This window comes from Pomacea canaliculata, linkage group LG13 (assembly GCF_003073045.1).
Source record: "Pomacea canaliculata isolate SZHN2017 linkage group LG13, ASM307304v1, whole genome shotgun sequence".
Classification (NCBI taxonomy): Eukaryota; Metazoa; Mollusca; class Gastropoda; order Architaenioglossa; family Ampullariidae; genus Pomacea; species Pomacea canaliculata.
In genome coordinates, this window is record NC_037602.1 from 2,383,923 (window position 1) to 2,398,892 (window position 14,970).

Here is a 14,970-nt window from a genome sequence, read left to right on the forward strand (position 1 = left end):
GGGGCTGGTCTAGCTTACCTGAGTTTTCTCACCTTTAAAAAAAGTGGCTGGGTTAAGTCATGCTTGTTCTGGAATAATGCCTCCAGGCTCGTCCCGACCTGACCGACAGGCCAAGGGCCGGGTGGGATTTTATTCCCTGTTAGATACACAACACCCGGAGTTTATCACGCCGCTCAAATATCGATCTCCTCTGTGTTTTACCACTTCACTTATCTTCGTCCTGCCATAAATAAACGGGACTCGGGGTGAGGCGGGTGGAGGGAGGGTGAGGAGAGGTTTCGGGTACATGCTTCGACATGGCTTGCTCACAGTGCTCTCGAGGGTTCGATCCTCTTTGTTCATGAAGTAAGTATGATAAAGGCTTGTCAATAAGTAAATGCTTTAGTTTATTTATTTTTAATCCCTACTGCGTTTACTCCGCTTCAAAATTGTACCTCCAAGTTATTTGTCACATACACAGATATATTTATAAACACGCGTGCACACATCGGTGCAGAAGTGCCAAAAGCAATTATTAAGAAACCACTCCACCCATGACACTAACGAATACACTGATGTATTTTCTTGCCATCTAATCACGCGCTTCACGGGAGGTGAATCAAGGGGGCGGGCAAGAGTGTCTTCCACTCGAGTACACCTACCCTGGGATGCATTCAATCCTGAACATACAGACCCACTGACAGGTCCTTGTCGACGACTGAAGTGCAATGACACGACGAATCGAAATGGTTTCCTGGCACAATGCCAACACCCGGGGTAACACGTGTTTTCCGCGCACATCGGGTGCACGTGCTGCACCGAGACTCCATCACCAATCTGGTTCTCCAGTCCATTATTCTGACAAAGACATACTGTGGATTTCTATGACGGGGACATTTTTTTGCGTCTGAGAATTCGTCTTCTCACTTTTTTTCCATCACGTGACTAGGCCGCCATCTTTTTTGCGCGCTGCACGCGCAACGCGTGGCTGCTCTTCACCCGTAGCTGCCTCCTGGAACGCAGCGCCACGGGACGTCCCGGCGGCCTGATGCATGCTAGGAATGTTTGCATGGCGATGGTTCCATTCTCAAACTGAGTGAAGCAAGAACTATCTGACGCCATCTGACAGAAAAGTCGTGAACTAGAAGGGGGAGGTAATTGGGCAAGCCTGTGTCTGGGCTGCTGTTCCAGGGAGAGGCTAGGAGCGGCCAACTCTTATCTGCCCTTACACTGAAAACCGACGGATTCCACGATACAAAAATATGTTTAAAATGTAAATAACTATTCTAATTTAATTCATTTTATGCGGGAAAAGTTAACCCTTTATGTTCAAAATGCTATCACCTCTCTTATTATCAAGTTTTGATCTTCTAGTTTCTCCTTTTTAAGTTTTTTTTTCTTCTTTCTTTAATTCGATATTTTTGCAATATTCAGCACTCCCGGAATTCGGTGGAGGGAGAGGTCACAAGGAATGTCACCCATTCCCGGGTAATGTCACCTAGAACTAATTTTATTGTCATGTATGAAACCTCCAACAGACACACTGTCCATCTAAGGAAGCTATCGAAAGGAAGATAATAGCGCCGATGAGCGAGCAAATACGCTGCACCCAGTCGCCATTTGCATACATCGCAGACAGAAACAACAGTCTCTGTAGACGCTGTCGACCGTTGTAAATGAGTTGGTGTAGAGAGATTTACATCTTTGCACGATGCTTCCCCTTGTGACCTTATGGCGACCTTTTCCCTTGCCAGACATTTGTCCTTGCTGTGGACAGGAAGACATAGCTGTCGTCGGAAGACAGAGCTTGTCACTTTTCAAACTGAGAGCAGATGAATGTCACTCCACCGTCTATACTGTGTCTACCATGTCCTCAGCTCACCCAGTAAACACAGGCATACATCTGTCACTCATTGCCTGTCACGTGATTTCAGATCCTCTTCACCAAGCCACTGGCTTAGAGCGAGGGACTGGGAATCGAAAGATTCCACGAGATTAAGTGGGATTCGATGCCACTTTGGAGGCGATTTCTGATTTTTGTTTTCAACCGAGATGGAGGACAATGGTGGTTGTGAAACACTTTTAACACAGCAACAGCAAAAGCAACAAAATTCTTTCTCAAGTAAAAGTTTTCATGCAGTTGGTTCTATTCTCATTAAAGTCATGTTTGAAATAGTCTAATTTTTTATGGTTTTTTTAAAGTGTGTGTTACATACTTGTTGCATACAGTATGCATCATCTTATATCATGGTTTGTGTAATGAGGGTTACAGACAAGGTTTTGAGGGTGATCACAGTATGTAAGACGAACCAAACGACGGGTATCATATCCTCCTTTGCTGGGGGTAAAAGTCGCGGGCAGACATAAGACAAGTCGTGTACACGTGGTTTTGACAAGCCGTCTGCCATCCCAGGGACAGCCGACCTGACTGGTGAGGAAAGGTGAAAGGTCAGTCACACAACACCTGAGGCCAATTGCGTCTGGTTGCTTTCCAGCAGATGACAGCAGCAGCAGTCGACAGGTGCGAAGGTCTTAACGGGGATTCACACTTCACCCCTAATCACTCATTTTCACCTCTCAGAATCCCTAGCACACAGTCTGGGAGAAGTTCCCTAGGATGATGAGTGATGCTTTACAGTCTATTGATAGTCACCCTGACCCCATACCCTGACTTCAATCTACTGCTGGCACGTGTGTCCCGGCGGGTAGACTATTCCAGAGCTGGGTGTGGCCGCCACAACACTTACTGCGTCTTCTGCTATCTGCCAAACACTGATATATTTGTTTCGTGTCTGTGTGATGTCTGGCCTGTAAGAATAAGTTTAAAACAAAAGCTGCATTGCTTACTGGCACTTTCAGCTTCAGAACAAACGAGACCTACGGTTTTTTTTTTCCATCTTGTAATACAAGCACTTGTTCACATCACCATTGGACTTAACATCATCGTCCTCTTCATGACTCCGCTGCTCTCTGCGTATACATGGCTAAGAACAGAGTAAGTAAACTTGGGAGACAAGCAGAACATCCATAGAACATCTGTAGACTGAATAAAATGGAATTTAATTCTACCTTCGCCTTCGAAACAACTACTTATTCGTGAAGAGGTTAAACTGTGGTAAATTAAAGTGCGCAGTAGAGCTTATCTAAATTATTTTTATCCGTTTGTTTCCTACCCGCCTATGTTTCCAAAAAAAAAAAAAAATGTGTTTCTCGGGGATCTTCGCATATGCAGCATCACAATGAAACGCGAAGCGGATGTCTAAACAAAGTTGTTTGTCGAAGTCTCTGAGGACACCCCGAGAACACTGGGATAATGATCGACAATTCACACTGCGCATCCAGAAAGTGTTGTCTTCAACTTGTGTTCGATGTGTCCTCCTCCCAGACCAGACGGTCACGAGGCAGACAGGTCACGACTTCTTTAAACACAAAGTTCTGCGCGGGTTCACGACAAAAGTTTTCAACATCGAAATCATTTTTTCTCTCTCTCTCTCTCTCCGTCCTTAAGATGAATGCGACGTTCGAGCTCATAAATTCGGCTGAGAAGACCACGTGGTGACAAGAACTATCACAGAAGCACATCTGTCAAAGTTCAGGGACTCCACCAGGCGGGTGTGGTGCGTCTGCGAGTGACGTCACGGGTTACGTGGCTGCAGGCGACACTCGTCACCTGAGAAGCATGACACTCGGATCCATCACGTGACATGCACTTTTTGGGGGAAATTTTGATCGCTGCACATTAATATTATTGCACATGTCCAAATATACACCAGACAGGGTTTCCGTGACGTGTGCTAAGTGTAAGTAGCTTTGCTCCTCAACGGGAGTCTGCTGGGTGTAGCAAGGTCTTCCTTCTGTGTGTGATGGTTGAGGGAGGGGGAGATAATACAAGTTATCTCTATTATCATTTCTTTCGTTTTGCCTGACTCTTTTTGGTTTCTCTCTATCTTTTGTTTTTCTCGTTTTGTTTTGTTTTGGATTTTTGTTGTTGTTGTTGTTGTTTTTTGTTTTGTTTTGTTGTTGTTGTTGTTGTTGTGGTTTTTTTTTGTTTGTTTGTTTGTTTTTTTTACAAAATACCGGCAGAATATATAGACTTATTTCTTCAAGAGAATGACTACTACTTAAAGATGATAATCAACATGACAAGCAACCATTCTTACAACCATGGCAATCCACTTACTCATGATGAATCCCAAGATTGTAAGAAAGTAGAAATCACAATCTACTTTGACGGTTAAAGACTGCAACTATTCTCTATGGACAATCGTACTCTGCCCTCTTCTGTTTCCCTCGTTGCTACCTCCGGCTCTCGTTTCCTCTCTGAAGTCCGTTGCTGTTGCAGATGCTCTACATTTCCGAAAACGACGAGAGACGTGTGGGGCAGATAATTGACTGCTACAGTCACGGAAGTTACACTCCGCTTTGGTTATTATCTGCCCTTCCTCCTGCTGCAGCCGGCACTTAATGATGAAGCTTTGCTTCCATGAGGCGGAATCTGATCACCGCATTTACAGAAAATGTATGTGATGTATCGGGCAAGATTTATGCGAAGTTCGCGTGGAACGGCAAATATTCTCTAAGAGGGACTCGTGTTTGTTCCGGTAAACTCGGGTATTAACTGTCATCATAATTAGTTCGAAGGATATTTTTCATTCGCTCAAAACTTTTATTTAATGGAGGTTTGGTCGGTTTACGTGTCTGTAAAGGAGGATAGGGCTTTTTATTGTTTATGAGAAAAAAGGAGAAAAAGTCAGCTTTTTTAAAACATAAATTCAGAAAAGAATTGTTTGTTTGTAGAAAGATACAGAACCACCAAAGTTCAATGACTGGAACCTATCACAGCCTCTTTATCATCACAAGTATGTGTGAGGCATGTTTACTGACACTACATAGACTGGAAGGCAATACGGGTATCGGTATTCTTTCTTTATTGGTGCCAATGGACAAAAAAAAGGAGCACCACAACTTCGTTAGTAAAAATACATACCAGGGTGATAAAAAGTAATTCAAAGCGAAGAAAATGAGAATGTAGCACTGACTTCTGCCAAGTGGCATCCATACCGCATCAGTTGCCGACACAAAAACTGTTTTTAAACAAACCTTGAGGTATAAATTGACAAGGGAAAAATAAACAAAAACAAATGGGAAAAAAAGTCCCGTAAATTGTCCATTTTTGTTTTATGCTTGTTTGTTAAACAGTTTTTTAAGCAGCTACTGTTTCTCGGTTTGGTCCCATGCCGAGCCGGCTTAAAAACACCTTTCACCTGGTGGTCCTGTCAATCTACGCATGCGTGGATGTTTGTGTGTTTGTTTGTCGCTCACCTGCATTCTGCGCATAGTTGCTTTCACCATAGTGCGCACATGGTGTGCTAGGAGAGTGTGCCCACACCTACACCACCACCACCACCACCACCACCGCCACCAGCAACACCATTAGTGCAAGAGGATTGGTGTTTTTGTGAAGGGTAAAACAAATATCTGAGATTTTCGCTACCTCATCCCCGTCCCTCTACCACCATGCAACCTCCTTACATTTCTAGTCATGCCTGCTACAGGACCTCCTCAGGCAGGTCAATGGAGTTTTGTGATGGTTCGCGTGAGCAAACAATGGTGTTTGTCTGCAAGTTGTAAATAAAATATATTTTATATGACTTTAAAATTCATCCCACGCTCTCCTGTGCAGGTAATTAAAGTCTGATGAAATCTCGCCATATTTGGATGAACTTTGAAGGGGAAAGGTCGGACATGATCTGCAGTTAAAATCAGTTTGCCAGGCACATGTCGCTCTTATCACGTGATGACACGTGTGGAAGTCCTCATACCTGGCAGATGTGAGCGAACGTTTGACCAGACTGGGTAGGTGTTGTATCCCTGTCGTGTGAAAACTGTAGTCAAAACGTTCGTCCATATTTGCCCAATGAAGAGCCAAGATCGTACACACACTGGTTGGTGATCGGAGGTGTATTGACAAGAGGTGTTGTGACACGGTCATGTCCTCTTTAGATGCCTTCCTGGTAAACAAGCTTAACATCACATGATAACTGTCCTCATATTTTTACAGTTGTTAGTTTAGCAATCACTAAACCAGTCTTGCACCACTAGGAATCAAAGCAGGGAGTATACACTGTCATATAACAAACAATATTAACTCTAGACTGGAACTGCTCCCTCGGTATCATCATCTACTAAGATGGCGCCTCGCATGATACCTCAGCCCCGACACTCCCCACAAACTGAATCCTCTCTCGGACATTCATCTACTGTGCACTTTTAAAGAGAAAAAAATAACTACTAATTTTTTTCAACATTAATGCGAAAATGTCTCACAGGTGCTCCTATTCTATACACCTCAATAATATTCTTTTGTTTACCGCGGGTTTCATTCACTTCCGGCGCCTCGTTATCAAGTCTCCGCAGGATCCAATGATTCAATCGTTGATAAGACTGATTGAGGAACCTACTTCACAGGTCAGTGAGGGGCCCAACACGAGCCACCCTAATCGTGAGAGGACGGGTGGTTGTTTGGTGAGGTGAGGTGGAGACGACCAGAGATAAGACTGAGACCTGCTGTCATCAACACCTCGGTGGCAAACGTGCATATTGTCGCTAGTTTCTGTGTTTGTGTGTGTGTGTTTGTTATATCTGTGAGCACCTACTTTTTCAATAAACTTCTATGACAGTCTCTATGACTGTCTGTCTATCCAGAAATAAAAAAATACAAAAAATATGCAAATACAAGCATACCTCATGAATACACAAGAAATGTGCTTTAAATGATTCTATTGACCGCCGAGAGCCTGTGATGACAGGGCTTGTGCACGACGTGAGATGATGAGTAATGACAGGTCTGTGAGCTACAGCCGATAATAGATAACGACCCCCAGTCCCCCCAACTACACACAGCCGCACCTCCACCCTGACTACCACCGGAGTGTTCACATCGAGTCATCATAAACTCTTGATGATGAAAGATTTTCTACCACAAGTAAGTAGCCAGGCAATAGTCTGTTGGCAAGTTAGTGCAGCACGGTGATGGCTGTTAGTACAGGTTAGTGCAGCAAAACATAATAATATGTTAGTGCAGCACGTGTACGGAAAATTAACCTAAAAACTAATATTTATCAATTCACTTGCCTGTCTCTTACTTTCTACTCTGAAAGATTCACTCACAGTACTCGTGTTCTCGGAGAAAGACTCGCGGAAGAAAAAGTTTGTTTACAGGAAATGAAGGATGAGGTGTTGAGGTGTTGAGGTGTCGTCAGGTGTAGCTACAGACACACCCTTTACCGGTGAGGGGAACGAAGGAATAGGTCATTTTTCTCATACAATTATCATCTGACAGTAGAATTGCCTGAAGGTCTGATGGTTAAAGATGTCGATTTTAGACAGTCAACAGTTTGAGGCAAAGCCGACGATTGGAAAATATTCTGACTCCACACAGCAGTGGAAGAACTGAGAATTGTATTTATCCGGGAAGGTGAAGAGTGATAGAAGGATAGTTCACAGACTCTCTCTCACATTCAGTCGTTTGCATACATTGGATTAAAACTTGTGACTGGACATGAAAATTCAGATTTTGAGTAAATACTGTTTGCAATCACGACTTACAGGAATATGAGTATTAGTAAATAATGTTGCTTTATAAACATCTGGTTCCTCTCAGCACAACACACGCACTGGAGGAATACTTCTGTGGTCAAGGTGTTCTCTCTCCACAAGAGGGCTTCTACACACACAGGTCACACACACAAAAAGCACACACACACACTCACACAATCTCTCACACACAAACACTTCTGTGCAAGCAGTTGCATTACAACTAATAATGACAGGTCAAGGGGCATGTTCTCGGGGGGCAGGCAGCTTCTATTCTGGTGAACAACTGTCGCCGGTCAGGCGAAATGAACGAACGAAAATGGAAAGAGGGAGGATGGGTGGTAGGGGAGTGATGGGCGGGGGAGAGATGACTATAAAATGCATATTCTTTTTTTTTTTTTTTTCTTTTTCTTTCTATTTCTTCCCCGAGGACTTAAACTGTTCAAACGAACCTCGATTTATATGTACGCTTTATTCGCCCTTACGGCGAAACGGTCGGGCTTGTGAGATGGAGGGAGAGAGATAGGTGTTGGGGGGAGGAGGATGGGAGGGGTGTGTGTGTACCTGTAGGGGCGTTTGCTTTTGTAGATGCAGGGGGGTGAGTTAATGTGAATGAGGTTGTTGTGACACACTCAACGTTTGGCAGTAAGGGCGCAGCTGGGGAAACACTGCAATGAGAGTGAGCGTGTGAGGGAGAAAAGATTCCGACTCCCTCCACAGGGCAATAGGGAGGACAGGTGAAAGAGGACAGAACGAAAGAGTTCGGTGGAGGTATATGCATGTATGCAGATGAATCGACGAAGGACTGTGTGTAACTACCTGCACTCAAGAGGTTTTTTAGTATAATTTTTAACTTTTCCATTAATTCCTCATTTCTGTGGATATAAACGATGTCCACACTTGAAGTGCTCCCAGCACGCGCGCTTGAGTTCGACATGGTGAAGGATGTTGGCGAGGGTTGAGGGGGAGATAGATTATGAACCTGCATTAAACTACAGTGGGTTGCTGGGAGGGAGATGGTACAGCCCACATTAAACTGTTTGAAAGATCTCTTGCCTAGTGAAGCAGACCCTCGCCTCTGACATCGTCCTTCTCTCGAACCCGGTGATGACTCAGTAAGCGGGACACGCGCCCTGCAGCGCTCACAGTTCGCACGTGCGCGTGTAAAGCTCTCGGTGAGCCACTTGGTGGTAGTAATGACTGCGACTCCGTCAAGGAGTGCTAACAACCACTGGAGTTAGAGTTCCTCCTCACTTTGATCGTCTTGCTCTTAAGTGGGCCGAGCCTGCTAAACGGGGAGACATTCAGGTCTTCAAAGGGACCTGGTAGGGCTCGTCAGACCCCTACTCATACATAGACACGTACACACTCACAAACACACTTACAGGCACTAAAACATGCACCATGGTGTGCACCCACACCCACTACAATTTCTTTTTCGAGCCACCACCGAGTTTTTGAGATCCTTGTGTGGATGGGAGGCAACTCTCGCGAGATATACAAAAAGATGTGATATTTTTTTCTTCCTTCCGTCACATACCTTTCCTGCCATTTAACTAGGTATGAACAAGTTCGTGTCTCTATGATCACTGAAGAGAAAGGGTTAATGTTGTTTTAATGTGTTGTGTGTTATAGGAGGATGCTTTGTACATATTTCTGGAGCATGGATCTTAACTCTTTACAGGAAGCTTCTTACTAATTCCACAAGTGCACGTGGTCTTTAGACTACCCTGACCTATGCTTACATTTGCATTATGTTTTGGACTGTACAGACCAAACAACCGTTGGTTAACAAGATGGAGGCCATTTATAAGCCATTATCAACCAGTTTCAGTCCCTTTGGAGTTACAATCACTAGATAGGGTCATGTCCGGATAATAAAGTAGTTCAAAGTTTGTGTTTGTTTTCTTTCTAACGAAGTGCGGAAATCTCAACAGTTTATCTCCACTTCCTCCAACGGAACGGAAGTTGGCGGGACACGTAATTTATCGTCTTCACACACCTCACTGATGTTCGGGAACCGATGATGGATTCATGGTCATCATGTAAAATGATTTTCCTATTTTCCACATCAGTTCTCACGCATGTAGGAGAGAGGACCCAACTCTGTAGGTGTCTTTAAGTACGATTTATCATCAGAAGAGCTGGTGTCTGCAAACGTCAGTGTACATTTTACCCTCTCCTTCCATTATTTTTCTTTTTCCTTCTTCATTTCCTCCATTTTTTGTGTAATGCAAGTCGTCTTTCCAGTATCGAGCTTTGCACTTACTGTATGTGATAGAGCAATGCTCATTCTTCAGTGGCGAATAATTCGTGTGTATATATATATCGTGACCTCATGATTTTGACCTCTTTCTGGGCTGGATGTCTGTAGGCATCTACCCTGAGAACAGATGAGTGAGGGAAGGGAGAAAGATTTGAAGGAATAATACCCTCCACGAAGCATTACCAAGTCATTAAAACAGTTCCACCCACTAGACATTTACATTTACGAGTAGTAGAAAAACAATAGGCAAGAGACTAATTTACATAATCAAAAGGTCGTTGTAGACGGTTAATTTGTGACATTCTTGTACCAGACAGCAACTGAACACGAAAACATAATTACAACGACATCGACTTGAGTAGTCTGTTGGTTGGTTGGCGATGGGCAGAGGAAGGAGGAGACATTTATATCAAACGTTTAATCTGATTGTTAAACGATCTTCAAACTGACAGCACCTGACACACTCTGGAATCTTCTCCCAAAAAAAAAAGTCTGACGTGGCTTTCTCGCCGTCTGCCCCTGATCAGGCGGTTGTCTTCCCATCATCCTGACGCCGGAGCCGCGGTGCGTCAGGTCGTGCGCTGCACATGCATCATACGCGCGGACAAACTGTTTTTGATTTACAGCGTGCAGCAGAGATGTCTGACAGAGCAGCTCCTCCCCCGGCCTCCTCCTCCTCCCGCCATTCCTCGTGTGCAGGGGAGAGAACTGTGCGTGTTTGCTTAAGCGCCTGGAACGTGAGGGGAGAGAACTGGTTTGTGTGGAGGTCGTGGTGGGACGAGATGTAATCACACAGGCACTGGAGATGTGCTCGGGTACCACCTCTCAGAGGGTTTTTTTTTTTCTGAGCAATGCCTGCTTAAGAATAGCAAGGTGTGCTACTGCCAAAAAAAAAATAAAAAAAATGAGTGCGTGCACACGTGGAAAAAGAGGGCTCGACCCATCATGCATTGCGGCGTGTACAGACAGCGGCAACGAGGTTACATGTATATCTTGTCTAAAAATAGCATGGCCTTTGTTCTTCCATTCACTCTTATTTGTTTAGACTTGTTTTAGTTTGTTGTTTGATTGATCAATAGTCTATCAACAGACATTGATGGAAAGGTGTTAAAATGCTCTTGCCACTCCTGCTCAAAATTACTACGACGAGGACGATGGCGACGACGACGACGATGATGACTTCTAAACAGCGACAAAGAAGTTCATCCCTTTCTATATGAAGGTTTCACCTGTTAGGGTTTCAAAGAGAAAACTTATGACGGGAAGTAGTTGTTTAACAGCTTTACCTTTCAAAGCCCTGCCCTCGTCTCTCTATCATGAAGAAGCACGAAGGGAACCCACTCGCTTTCACTTCCACTTCAAGTGACCAAGCTTTTAATCTTCTGGCTGCGCTGGTACACGAATACCCACCCGCTTTTACAGGAGTTTTCCCTCTCTTGAATTACCGTGGCTTTTAGCTCAGAAGTCCTTGATGCTCGGATGGCTAAACACAATTAGCAACCGAGTCCCGGGGCAAGAAACACCAATAATTCGCCATCAAAGTACTCCAAGGACAGGAAGTGGATAGGACACGTGCCCTGGTACCTATAGTTCTTACACAACTGTGTTTGGCAGTCGCCAAGGGGTGGTAGAAAGATGTTGGAAAACACCAAGGTGTGCACCCATGAGGCAAGACATCTAGGTTTAAAAAAGCAGACCTTACATCCAACAGGGAAGGTGGAGAACTTCTCACCCTGCCTCCAGAGTAAGAAGACAAGATTTTAAAGGGCAACAAGATCACGACCTTATCATCCATGGTAAATGTGCCAATGTTTCCCCTTCATGGACACACCGACGGTTGCCGCCTATTTCCCGACATGCAAGAAAAAGCGATTTTTAAGAATAATGATCACAATTATTTTTCTTCTTAATGTGTAGAGCGGAGCAGGCACTAATCAATCTGGAATCACAAACCAGAGAGTAGATGTAGTCACAAAGGACGGGACGAGACAGGTAAGAAGGAGTTGGCATACGAAAGATGAGTGTGAGAATGCGTTCCATGCGCATGCGCGAGTGGCATGGGTGGGGTGCGGCCGTTATTGTACTTACAAGGGAGGGCGACATTTTCTGCCGTCAGCGAAGGGGGGAAGCTAGTTAGCATCAGACCTCGCATGAAAAAAACCTTTCTCTGTGAACAATGAGCGGCTGTGTCGCCTCCCAGGCTGCGGTTCGAACGCCCACTCCAGCAAAGCGACGACGAGGCCGCGTGGGAAGACGCGACACAACAGACTTTCACTCGGTGTAAAGGACTTAAGCTGCGACAGCCGCAACCTGCACACCGACAACAGAACATACGAGATCGGAAATGACACAGGTATGAACAGGAAATTGTCTCCCCGGGGTGCTTGTCCCTCCTTATTGTCAACGGTTAGCAACTTGACGTCAGGGAGGACGTGAGGCTATTGAGAGACCGTAATGAGAGCGTAGTGATGGTCCTGGCGGTGGTACAGAGGGGGGGGGGGATTGGTGGTTGGATGTGCGGCGGGTACAGGAAAAAAAAAAAAAACGAAGAGGAAAAGGGAAGAATATGAAAAATAAAGACGACAGGCCACTTTACATTCGTAGTTTACCTGGGAGGGGGATAATAAAATACATTACTATACGCGGCATGGCTGAGATAGAAAGTGATGGACGTTATGTACGTGCTGTCCGTAAACCATCATAAAATTACTGGAATTTTTAATAAGGGTCACCCCTGTATAATGAGTTAGAAGTGTGTTTTCTTTTTATGTTTCAAGAGGTTGAGTTCACCTTAGTAAGTCACGGAATAAAAAACAAGAACTCGACTTGTCTGAAAGGTCAAGAAATGTCAACTTACTGAAAGAACGTGAAAAAAAATATTCTTCTCGACTGATGAATAGCGGAGTCGAGTGAGATCGTGTTCTTAGCTTGGGAGCTGATGAAACATATCGAGCGGGCGAACGTAGAAACGTACTACGTTCGTACAACGTGAAGACATTTAGCACTACTAGATAACGACATACGTCACGACGATACGAGAACGACCTACGTCACTACGTCATGAAGGTGTCAACACGTGATGACAGCGTACGTCTTCGAGCGAGAATAATCTCCATGTATTAACACGTGTACGCTGTATGGCATGGCTACCTGTTCACTTACTTAGAGTACGTCATCACGTAATTAAAGGGTGGTATTCACGTAGTAGAAAATAAAGACATAAAGTATAACTATATAATTCGTGGTGACATGACAACGTTGTAATGTTATGACTGTCGGACAGTTTCGTGTACAGAGCATAGAGTTCGCATCCGAACAGAAAAAAAAATGCGCGTGCAAACCGAATGATTATTATTTACAGGTGTTGCTTACATCAACACACGGGGCGGGTTTCTTCCTCCATCCTTCCGCCGCCAACTGCTCGCGTGTCCGACTGGATGCGCCGTGAGGGAAGACATTGAGCATGCGCAGCCCGCATCACGTGCCGTCAACGCGATCTTTCCCACGTGGTCACCACCACCACTACCACGCATCACTCCGCCACGAGAAAGAGTTCGCTCCCCAACACCGATTATTACTGTTTTCTGGAGCAGCTGAGGGCGGGAAGAGGAAATGCAGCAGCCGTTGTGAAGCTCTGCCTGAGGGAAAAGCACTTTAGTTTTCTATACGACATTTTGTGAAACAGTTGCGTGATAAATAAACTCGCTGTAGCCTCCAACCCCTTTCCCTCCACAAAAAAAAAAAAAAGAAAGAAAGGCCAGAGCATGCAGACGGTAACGGTCTGTGTTACCATCGCCCCCAGGCATCCCACAGCTTGCTTTGTCCTCCACACCAGCAGAATTTTAAACACCGTGTATGTCGAGTAATGCATGCTTTGGAGGGCAAGGGGGGAAACTTTTCAGCTCTTTTAAAATGCGGTTGTTAAAAAAAATTTTCCCAGGTTCTAAATGTATGACATGAATATTTTCTGCTTGTGAGTACCGAGACAGCTTTCTCTGTGATTAATTCTTATGTCAAAAGTATTATCAATGGTAGTTGTTTGTAAACACACTTTAGTTTGTGTTCACGCAAATATTGCTGGCACTAATACTCATGTTGGGTTGTGGACATTCATTCAATCTCAAGTGTTTTCTAAATCTCTTCCTTATTCACGTTTTCCCCGCTCCCACCTTCTCTCTAGTTTCACATTCGCTTTAACAACAACTCTCAACTTATTGTTACACCCAGAAAAAATAAACCCGGAGACTGCTGTACCTGACATTCACGGAACAAAGTAACACTGTTACTTGACATGAATAGGCCAAGTCAACGCTGCTAATTTTTGCAGTACACGGGGTGGATCAATCAAGGTATGATGATGATGAGAGAGAGAAAAGAGAGTAGGAATGTCTCAAGAACATCCTGGTTTTGGTTATGGTTGAATTGTCACGGTCACGTGTAAGCCTCCAAATATTTACTTAACTAAATTCGGGTAAAATTGTCGGACATGTTTATCACCTGTTATTTTGACACACAGACATATGTTTATGAGTTAAATACATTAAAAGTAATTCCGCCTCTCCTTATCCACTCCTCACTTTATACATTTAATTTATCTCTCTGTATACTATACTTATTTATATATTCAACTTCTGTTTTCACCCGAAATGATTAACATCTCTCTGTGATTATGACTGAGCCCATATCACCAAGGTGACTGTATATACATACTGTACATACATGGGTACCTACCCCCCTGAGCTCCCCTCGTCGTGTGTTTGAACCTCTCGTGCGAGTCTTCGTCGTCTGCGACACAAGCTCTCGGCAAATACTCCACACCGCCCCGGGACCCTCACAGTTTGAACTTCATTTCTAAGGTCAGCCCTCCAGGCATTCAATAACTGTAAGTGCTGGCCCTTCGATCATTTTTATTCTTACCTACAGGTGAATTACTGCTCCACCCCTTATCTCTCTCTCCACCGAGCCCGGTGATTCATTAGCCGCTGTAAATAGGATCCGCCTGTCCTGACACCTTGTGTGTGTGTTCGCGAGTCTGAACTCACATGCACGTGCATTTAGAATCAGAAAATGTCGAGGAAATCGAGGGGAAGCAGCTTGTTGACATGTATTTATCGAGAGAGAGAGACAAG

At 44.4% G+C, this 14,970-nt stretch overlaps 1 protein-coding gene across 2 annotated transcripts in view; it reads right to left on the minus strand.

Moving 5' to 3' along the window:
* Positions 1-14,970, minus strand: part of LOC112553964 (growth hormone secretagogue receptor type 1-like) — a 57,615-nt gene that overhangs the window by 41,267 nt on the left and 1,378 nt on the right. The window lies entirely within an intron of this gene.